The following is a 9999-nucleotide window of genomic DNA, read 5'->3' as shown; positions in this document are numbered from 1 at the left end:
TGCTATAACACGGTATTCGTCCTGTAAGAGGGACCCATGCTTGCTATAACACGGTATTCGTTCTGTAAGAGGGACCCATGCTTGCTATAAAGCGGTATTCGTCCTGTAAGAGGGACCCATGCTTGCTATAACACGGTATTCGTCCTGTAAGAGGGACCCATGCTTGCTATAACACGGTATTCGTCCTGTAAGAGGGACCCATGCTTGCTATAACACGGTATTCGTCCTGTAAGAGGGACCCATGCTTGCTATAACACGGTATTCGTCCTGTAAGAGGGACCCATGCTTGCTATAACACGGTATTCGTCCTGTAAGAGGGACCCATGCTTGCTATAACACGGTATTCGTTCTGTAAGAGGGACCCATGCTTGCTATAACACGGTATTCGTCCTGTAAGAGGGACCCATGCTTGCTATAACACGGTATTCGTCCTGTAAAGGGACCCATGCTTGCTATAACACGGTATTCGTCCTGTAATGGGGACCTATGCTTGCTATAACACGGTATTCGTCCTGTAAGAGGGACCTATGCTTGCTATAACACGGTATTCGTCCTGTAATGGGGACCCATGCTTGCTATAACACGGTATTCGTCTGTAAGAGGGACCCATGCTTGCTATAACACGGTATTCGTTGTAAGAGGGACCCATGCTTGCTATAACACGGTATTCGTCCTGTAAGAGGACCCATGCTTGCTATAACATGGTATTCGTCCTGTAAGGGGACCCATGCTTGCTATAACACGGTATTCGTCCTGTAAGAGGGACCCATGCTTGCTATAACACGGTATTCGTCTGTAAGAGGGACCCATGCTTGCTATAAAGGTATTCGTCCTGTAAGAGGGACCCATGCTTGCTATAACACGGTATTCGTTGTAAGAGGGACCCATGCTTGCTATAACACGGTATTCGTCCTGTAAGATGGGACCCATGCTTGCTATAACATGGTATTCGTCCTGTAAGGGGACCCATGCTTGCTATAACACGGTATTCGTCCTGTAAGAGGGACCCATGCTTGCTATAACACGGTATTCGTCTGTAAGAGGGACCCATGCTTGCTATAAACGGTATTCGTCCTGTAAGAGGGACCCATGCTTGCTATAACACGGTATTCGTCCTGTAAGAGGGACCCATGCTTGCTATAACACGGTATTCGTCCTGTAAGAGGGACCCATGCTTGCTATAACACGGTATTCGTCCTGTAAGAGGGACCCATGCTTGCTATAACACGGTATTCGTCTGTAAGAGGGACCCATGCTTGCTATACACGGTATTCGTCCTGTAAGAGGGACCCATGCTTGCTATAACACGGTATTCGTCCTGTAAGAGGGACCCTGCTTGCTATAACACGGTATTCGTCTGTAAGGGGACCCATGCTTGCTATAACACGGTATTCGTCCTGTAAGAGGGACCCATGCTTGCTATAACACGGTATTCGTCCTGTAAGAGGGACCCATGCTTGCTATAACACGGTATTCGTCCTGTAATGGGGACCTATGCTTGCTATAACACGGTATTCGTCCTGTAAGAGGGACCCATGCTTGCTATAACACGGTATTCGTCCTGTAAGAGGGACCCATGCTTGCTATAACACGGTATTCGTCTGTAAGAGGGACCCATGCTTGCTATAACACGGTATTCGTTTTGTAAGAGGGACCCATGCTTGCTATAACACGGTATTCGTCCTGTAAGAGGGACCCATGCTTGCTATAACACGGTATTCGTCCTGTAATGGGGACCCATGCTTGCTATAACACGGTATTCGTCCTGTAAGAGGGACCCATGCTTGCTATAACACGGTATTCGTTCTGTAAGAGGGACCATGCTTGCTATAAAGGTATTCGTCCTGTAAGAGGGACCCATGCTTGCTATAACACGGTATTCGTTGTAAGAGGGACCATGCTTGCTATAACACGGTATTCGTCCTGTAAGAGGGACCCATGCTTGCTATAACACGGTATTCGTCCTGTAATGGGGACCCATGCTTGCTATAACACGGTATTCGTCCTGTAAGAGGGACCCATGCTTGCTATAACACGGTATTCGTTCTGTAAGAGGGACCCATGCTTGCTATAACACGGTATTCGTCCTGTAAGAGGGACCCATGCTTGCTATAACACGGTATTCGTCCTGTAAGAGGGACCCATGCTTGCTATAACACGGTATTCGTCCTGTAAGAGGGACCCATGCTTGCTATAACACGGTATTCGTCCTGTAAGAGGGACCCATGCTTGCTATAACACGGTATTCGTCCTGTAAGAGGGACCCATGCTTGCTATAACACGGTATTCGTCTGTAATGGGACCCATGCTTGCTATAACACGGTATTCGTCCTGTAAGGGGACCCATGCTTGCTATAACACGGTATTCGTCCTGTAAGGGGACCCATGCTTGCTATAACACGGTATTCGTCCTGTAAGAGGGACCCATGCTTGCTATAACACGGTATTCGTCCTGTAAGAGGGACCCATGCTTGCTATAACACGGTATTCGTCCTGTAAGAGGGACCCATGCTTGCTATAACACGGTATTCGTCCTGTAAGAGGGACCATGCTTGCTATAACACGGTATTCGTCTGTAAGAGGGACCCATGCTTGCTATAACACGGTATTCGTCCTGTAAGAGGGACCCATGCTTGCTATAACACGGTATTCGTCCTGTAAGAGGGACCCATGCTTGCTATAACACGGTATTCGTCCTGTAAGAGGGACCCATGCTTGCTATAACACGGTATTCGTCCTGTAAGAGGGACCCATGCTTGCTATAACACGGTATTCGTCCTGTTGTCCTGTTAGAGGGACCCATGCTTGCTATAACACGGTATTCGTCCTGTAAGAGGGACCCATGCTTGCTATAACACGGTATTCGTCCTGTAAGAGGGACCCATGCTTGCTATAACACGGTATTCGTCCTGTAAGAGGGACCCATGCTTGCTATAACACGGTATTCGTCCTGTAAGAGGGACCCATGCTTGCTATAACACGGTATTCGTCCTGTAAGAGGGACCTGCTTGCTATAACACGGTATTCGTCCTGTAAGAGGGACCCATGCTTGCTATAACACGGTATTCGTCCTGTAAGAGGGACCCCTGCTTGCTATAACACGGTATTCGTCCTGTAAGAGGGACCCATGCTGCTATAACACGGTATTCGTCCTGTAAGGGGACCCATGCTTGCTATAACACGGTATTCGTCCTGTAAGAGGGACCCATGCTTGCTATAACACGGTATTCGTCCTGTAAGAGGGACCTATGCTTGCTATAACACGGTATTCGTCCTGTAAGAGGGACCCATGCTTGCTATAACACGGTATTCGTCCTGTAAGAGGGACCCATGCTTGCTATAACACGGTATTCGTCTGTAAGAGGGACCCATGCTTGCTATAACACGGTATTCGTCCTGTAAGAGGGACCCATGCTTGCTATAACACGGTATTCGTCCTGTAAGAGGGACCCATGCTTGCTATAACACGGTATTCGTCCTGTAAGAGGGACCCTGCTTGCTATAACACGGTATTCGTCCTGTAAGAGGGACCCATGCTTGCTATAACACGGTATTCGTCTGTAAGAGGGACCCATGTTTGCTATAACACGGTATTCGTCCTGTAATGGGGACCCATGCTTGCTATAACACGGTATTCGTCCTGTAAGAGGGACCCATGCTTGCTATAACATGGTATTCGTCCTGTAATGGGGACCCATGCTTGCTATAACACGGCATTCGTTCTGTAAGAGGGACCCATGCTTGCTATAAAGCGGTATTCGTCCTGTAAGAGGGACCCATGCTTGCTATAACACGGTATTCGTCCTGTAAGAGGGACCCATGCTTGCTATAACACGGTATTCGTCCTGTAGAGGGACCCATGCTTGCTATAACACGGTATTCGTCCTGTAAGAGGGACCCATGCTTGCTATAACACGGTATTCGTCCTGTAAGAGGGACCCATGCTTGCTATAACACGGTATTCGTCCTGTAAGAGGACCCATGCTTGCTATAACACGGTATTCGTCCTGTAATGGACCCATGCTTGCTATAACCGGTATTCGTCCTGTAAGAGGGACCCTATGCTTGCTATGAAACACGGTATTCGTCCTGTAAGAGGGACCCATGCTTGCTATAAACACGGTATTCGTCCTGTAATGGGGACCATGCTTGCTATAACACGGTATTCGTCCTGTAAGAGGGACCCATGCTTGCTATAACACGGTATTCGTCCTGTAATGGGGACCCATGCTTGCTATAACACGGTATTCGTCCTGTAAGAGGGACCCATGCTTGCTATAACACGGTATTCGTCCTGTAAGAGGGACCCATGCTTGCTATAACACGGTATTCGTCCTGTAAGAGGGACCCATGCTTGCTATAACACGGTATTCGTCCTGTAAGAGGGACCCATGCTTGCTATAACACGGTATTCGTCCTGTAAGAGGGACCCATGCTTGCTATAACACGGTATTCGTTCTGTAAGAGGGACCCATGCTTGCTATAACACGGTATTCGTCCTGTAAGAGGGACCATGCTTGCTATAACACGGTATTCGTCCTGTAAGAGGGACCCATGCTTGCTATAACACGGTATTCGTCCTGTAAGAGGGACCCATGCTTGCTATAACACGGTATTCGTTCTGTAAGAGGGACCCATGCTTGCTATAACACGGTATTCGTCTGTAAGAGGGACCCATGCTTGCTATAACACGGTATTCGTCCTGTAATGGGGACCCATGCTTGCTATAACACGGTATTCGTCCTGTAAGAGGGACCCATGCTTGCTATAACACGGTATTCGTCCTGTAAGAGGGACCTATGCTTGCTATAACACGGTATTCGTCCTGTAAGAGGGACCCATGCTTGCTATAACACGGTATTCGTCCTGTAAGAGGGACCCATGCTTGCTATAACACGGTATTCGTCTGTAAGAGGGACCCATGCTTGCTATAACACGGTATTCGTCCTGTAATGGGGACCCATGCTTGCTATAACACGGTATTCGTCCTGTAAGAGGGACCCATGCTTGCTATAACACGGTATTCGTCCTGTAAGAGGGACCCATGCTTGCTATAACACGGTATTCGTCCTGTAAGAGGGACCCATGCTTGCTATAACACGGTATTCGTCCTGTAAGAGGGACCCATGCTTGCTATAACACGGTATTCGTCCTGTAAGAGGGACCCATGCTTGCTATAACACGGTATTCGTCCTGTAAGAGGGACCCATGCTTGCTATAACACGGTATTCGTCCTGTAAGAGGGACCCATGCTTGCTATAACACGGTATTCGTCCTGTAAGGGGACCCATGCTTGCTATAACACGGTATTCGTCCTGTAAGAGGGACCCATGCTTGCTATAAACGGTATTCGTCCTGTAAGAGGGACCATGCTTGCTATAACACGGTATTCGTTGTAAGAGGGACCCATGCTTGCTATAAACGGTATTCGTCTGTAAGAGGGACCCATGCTTGCTATAACACGGTATTCGTCCTGTAAGAGGGACCCATGCTTGCTATAACACGGTATTCGTCCTGTAAGAGGGACCCATGCTTGCTATAACACGGTATTCGTCTGTAAGAGGGACCCATGCTTGCTATAACACGGTATTCGTCCTGTAAGAGGGACCCATGCTTGCTATAACACGGTATTCGTCCTGTAAGAGGGACCCATGCTTGCTATAAACACGGTATTCGTCCTGTAAGGGGACCCATGCTTGCTATAACACGGTATTCGTCCTGTAAGGGGACCATGCTTGCTATAACACGGTATTCGTCCTGTAAGAGGGACCCATGCTTGCTATAACACGGTATTCGTCCTGTAAGAGGGACCCATGCTTGCTATAACACGGTATTCGTCCTGTAAGAGGGACCCATGCTTGCTATAACACGGTATTCGTCCTGTAAGAGGGACCCATGCTTGCTATAACACGGTATTCGTCCTGTAAGAGGGACCATGCTTGCTATAACACGGTATTCGTCTGTAAGAGGGACCATGCTTGCTATAACACGGTATTCGTCCTGTAAGAGGGACCCATGCTTGCTATAACACGGTATTCGTCCTGTAAGAGGGACCCATGCTTGCTATAACACGGTATTCGTCCTGTAAGAGGGACCCATGCTTGCTATAACACGGTATTCGTCCTGTAATGGGGACCCATGCTTGCTATAACACGGTATTCGTCCTGTGGAGGGACCCATGCTTGCTATAACACGGTATTCGTCCTGTAAGAGGGACCCATGCTTGCTATAACACGGTATTCGTCCTGTAAGAGGGACCCATGCTTGCTATAACACGGTATTCGTCCTGTAAGAGGGACCCATGCTTGCTATAACACGGTATTCGTCCTGTAAGAGGGACCCATGCTTGCTATAACACGGTATTCGTCCTGTAAGAGGGACCTATGCTTGCTATAACACGGTATTCGTCCTGTAAGAGGGACCCATGCTTGCTATAACACGGTATTCGTCCTGTAAGAGGGACCCATGCTTGCTATAACACGGTATTCGTCCTGTAAGAGGGACCCATGCTTGCTATAACACGGTATTCGTCCTGTAATGGGGACCCATGCTTGCTATAACACGGTATTCGTCCTGTAAGAGGGACCCATGCTTGCTATAACACGGTATTCGTCCTGTAAGAGGGACCCATGCTTGCTATAACACGGTATTCGTCCTGTAAGAGGGACCCATGCTTGCTATAACACGGTATTCGTCCTGTAAGAGGGACCCATGCTTGCTATAACACGGTATTCGTCTGTAAGAGGGACCCATGCTTGCTATAACACGGTATTCGTCCTGTAAGAGGGACCCATGCTTGCTATAACACGGTATTCGTCCTGTAAGAGGGACCCATGCTTGCTATAACACGGTATTCGTCCTGTAAGAGGGACCCATGCTTGCTATAACACGGTATTCGTCCTGTAAGAGGGACCATGCTTGCTATAACACGGTATTCGTTCTGTAAGAGGGACCCATGCTTGCTATAACACGGTATTCGTCCTGTAAGAGGGACCCATGCTTGCTATAACACGGTATTCGTCCTGTAAGAGGGACCCATGCTTGCTATAACACGGTATTCGTCCTGTAAGGGGACCCATGCTTGCTATAACACGGTATTCGTCCTGTAAGAGGGACCCATGCTTGCTATAAACGGTATTCGTCCTGTAAGAGGGACCCATGCTTGCTATACACGGTATTCGTCCTGTAAGAGGGACCCATGCTTGCTATAACACGGTATTCGTCCTGTAGAGGGACCCATGCTTGCTATAACACGGTATTCGTCCTGTAAGAGGGACCCATGCTTGCTATAACACGGTATTCGTCCTGTAAGGGGACCCATGCTTGCTATAACACGGTATTCGTCCTGTAAGAGGGACCCATGCTTGCTATAAACGGTATTCGTCCTGTAAGAGGGACCCATGCTTGCTATAACACGGTATTCGTCCTGTAAGAGGGACCATGCTTGCTATAACACGGTATTCGTTCTGTAAGAGGGAACCATGCTTGCTATAACACGGTATTCGTCCTGTAAGAGGGACCCATGCTTGCTATAACACGGTATTCGTCCTGTAAGAGGGACCCATGCTTGCTATAACACGGTATTCGTCCTGTAAGGGGACCCATGCTTGCTATAACACGGTATTCGTCCTGTAAGAGGGACCCATGCTTGCTATAACACGATATTCGTCCTGTAAGAGGAACCCATGCTTGCTATAACACGGTATTCGTCCTGTAAGAGGGACCCATGCTTGCTATAACACGGTATTCGTCCTGTAAGAGGGACCCATGCTTGCTATAACACGGTATTCGTCCTGTAAGAGGGACCCATGCTTGCTATAACACGGTATTCGTCTGTAAGAGGGACCTATGCTTGCTATAACACGGTATTCGTCCTGTAAGAGGGACCTGCTTGCTATAACACGGTATTCGTCCTGTAAGAGGGACCCATGCTTGCTATAACACGGTATTCGTCCTGTAAGAGGGACCCATGCTTGCTATAACACGGTATTCGTCCTGTAAGAGGGACCCATGCTTGCTATAACACGGTATTCGTTCTGTAAGAGGGACCCATGCTTGCTATAACACGGTATTCGTCCTGTAATGGGGACCCATGCTTGCTATAACACGGTATTCGTCCTGTAAGAGGGACCCATGCTTGCTATAACACGGTATTCGTCTGTAAGAGGGACCTATGCTTGCTATAAACGGTATTCGTCCTGTAAGAGGGACCCATGCTTGCTATAACACGGTATTCGTCCTGTAAGAGGGACCCATGCTTGCTATAACGGTATTCGTCTGTAAGAGGGACCCATGCTTGCTATAACACGGTATTCGTCCTGTAAGAGGGACCCATGCTTGCTATAACACGGTATTCGTCCTGTAAGAGGGACCCATGCTTGCTATAACACGGTATTCGTCTGTAAGAGGGACCTGCTTGCTATAACACGGTATTCGTCCTGTAAGAGGGACCCATGCTTGCTATAACACGGTATTCGTCCTGTAAGAGGGACCCATGCTTGCTATAACACGGTATTCGTCCTGTAAGAGGGACCCATGCTTGCTATAACACGGTATTCGTCCTGTAAGAGGGACCCATGCTTGCTATAACACGGTATTCGTCCTGTAAGAGGGACCCATGCTTGCTATAACACGGTATTCGTCCTGTAAGGGGACCCATGCTTGCTATAACACGGTATTCGTCCTGTAAGAGGGACCCATGCTTGCTATAAACGGTATTCGTCTGTAAGAGGGACCCATGCTTGCTATAACACGGTATTCGTCTGTAAGAGGGACCCATGCTTGCTATAACACGGTATTCGTCTGTAAGAGGGACCCATGCTTGCTATAACACGGTATTCGTCCTGTAAGAGGGACCCATGCTTGCTATAACACGGTATTCGTCCTGTAAGAGGGACCCATGCTTGCTATAACACGGTATTCGTGCTGTAAGAGGGACCCATGCTTGCTATATCACGGTATTCGTCCTGTAAGAGGGACCCATGCTTGCTATAACACGGTATTCGTCCTGTAAGAGGGACCCATGCTTGCTATAACACGGTATTCGTTCTGTAATGGGGACCCATGCTTGCTATAACACGGTATTCGTCCTATAAGAGGGACCCATGCTTGCTATAACACGGTATTCGTCCTGTAAAGGGACCCATGCTTGCTATAACACGGTATTCGTCCTGTAATGGGGACCTATGCTTGCTATAACACGGTATTCGTCCTGTAAGAGGGACCTATGCTTTCTATAACACGGTATTCGTCCTGTAATGGGGACCCATGCTTGCTATAACACGGTATTCGTTCTGTAAGAGGGACCCATGCTTGCTATAACACGGTATTCGTTTTGTAAGAGGGACCCATGCTTGCTATAACACGGTATTCGTCCTGTAAGATGGACCCATGCTTGCTATAACATGGTATTCGTCCTGTAATGGGGACCCATGCTTGCTATAACACGGTATTCGTCCTGTAAGAGGGACCCATGCTTGCTATAACACGGTATTCGTTCTGTAAGAGGGACCCATGCTTGCTATAAAGCAATATTCGTCCTGTAAGAGGGACCCATGCTTGCTATAACACGGTATTCGTTTTGTAAGAGGGACCCATGCTTGCTATAACACGGTATTCGTCCTGTAAGATGGACCCATGCTTGCTATAACATGGTATTCGTCCTGTAATGGGGACCCATGCTTGCTATAACACGGTATTCGTCCTGTAAGAGGGACCCATGCTTGCTATAACACGGTATTCGTTCTGTAAGAGGGACCCATGCTTGCTATAAAGCGGTATTCGTCCTGTAAGAGGGACCCATGCTTGCTATAACACGGTATTCGTCCTGTAAGAGGGACCCATGCTTGCTATAACACGGTATTCGTCCTGTAAGAGGGACCCATGCTTGCTATAACACGGTATTCGTGCTGTAAGAGGGACCCATGCTTGCTATATCACGGTATTCGTCCTGTAAGAGGGACCCATGCTTGCTATAACACGGTATTCGTCCTGTAAGAG

This window comes from Procambarus clarkii, chromosome 72 (assembly GCF_040958095.1).
Source record: "Procambarus clarkii isolate CNS0578487 chromosome 72, FALCON_Pclarkii_2.0, whole genome shotgun sequence".
Lineage (NCBI taxonomy): Eukaryota > Metazoa > Arthropoda > Malacostraca > Decapoda > Cambaridae > Procambarus > Procambarus clarkii.
The sequence above is the reverse complement of the archived record's forward strand: the minus strand, read 5'-3'. Positions refer to the sequence as shown.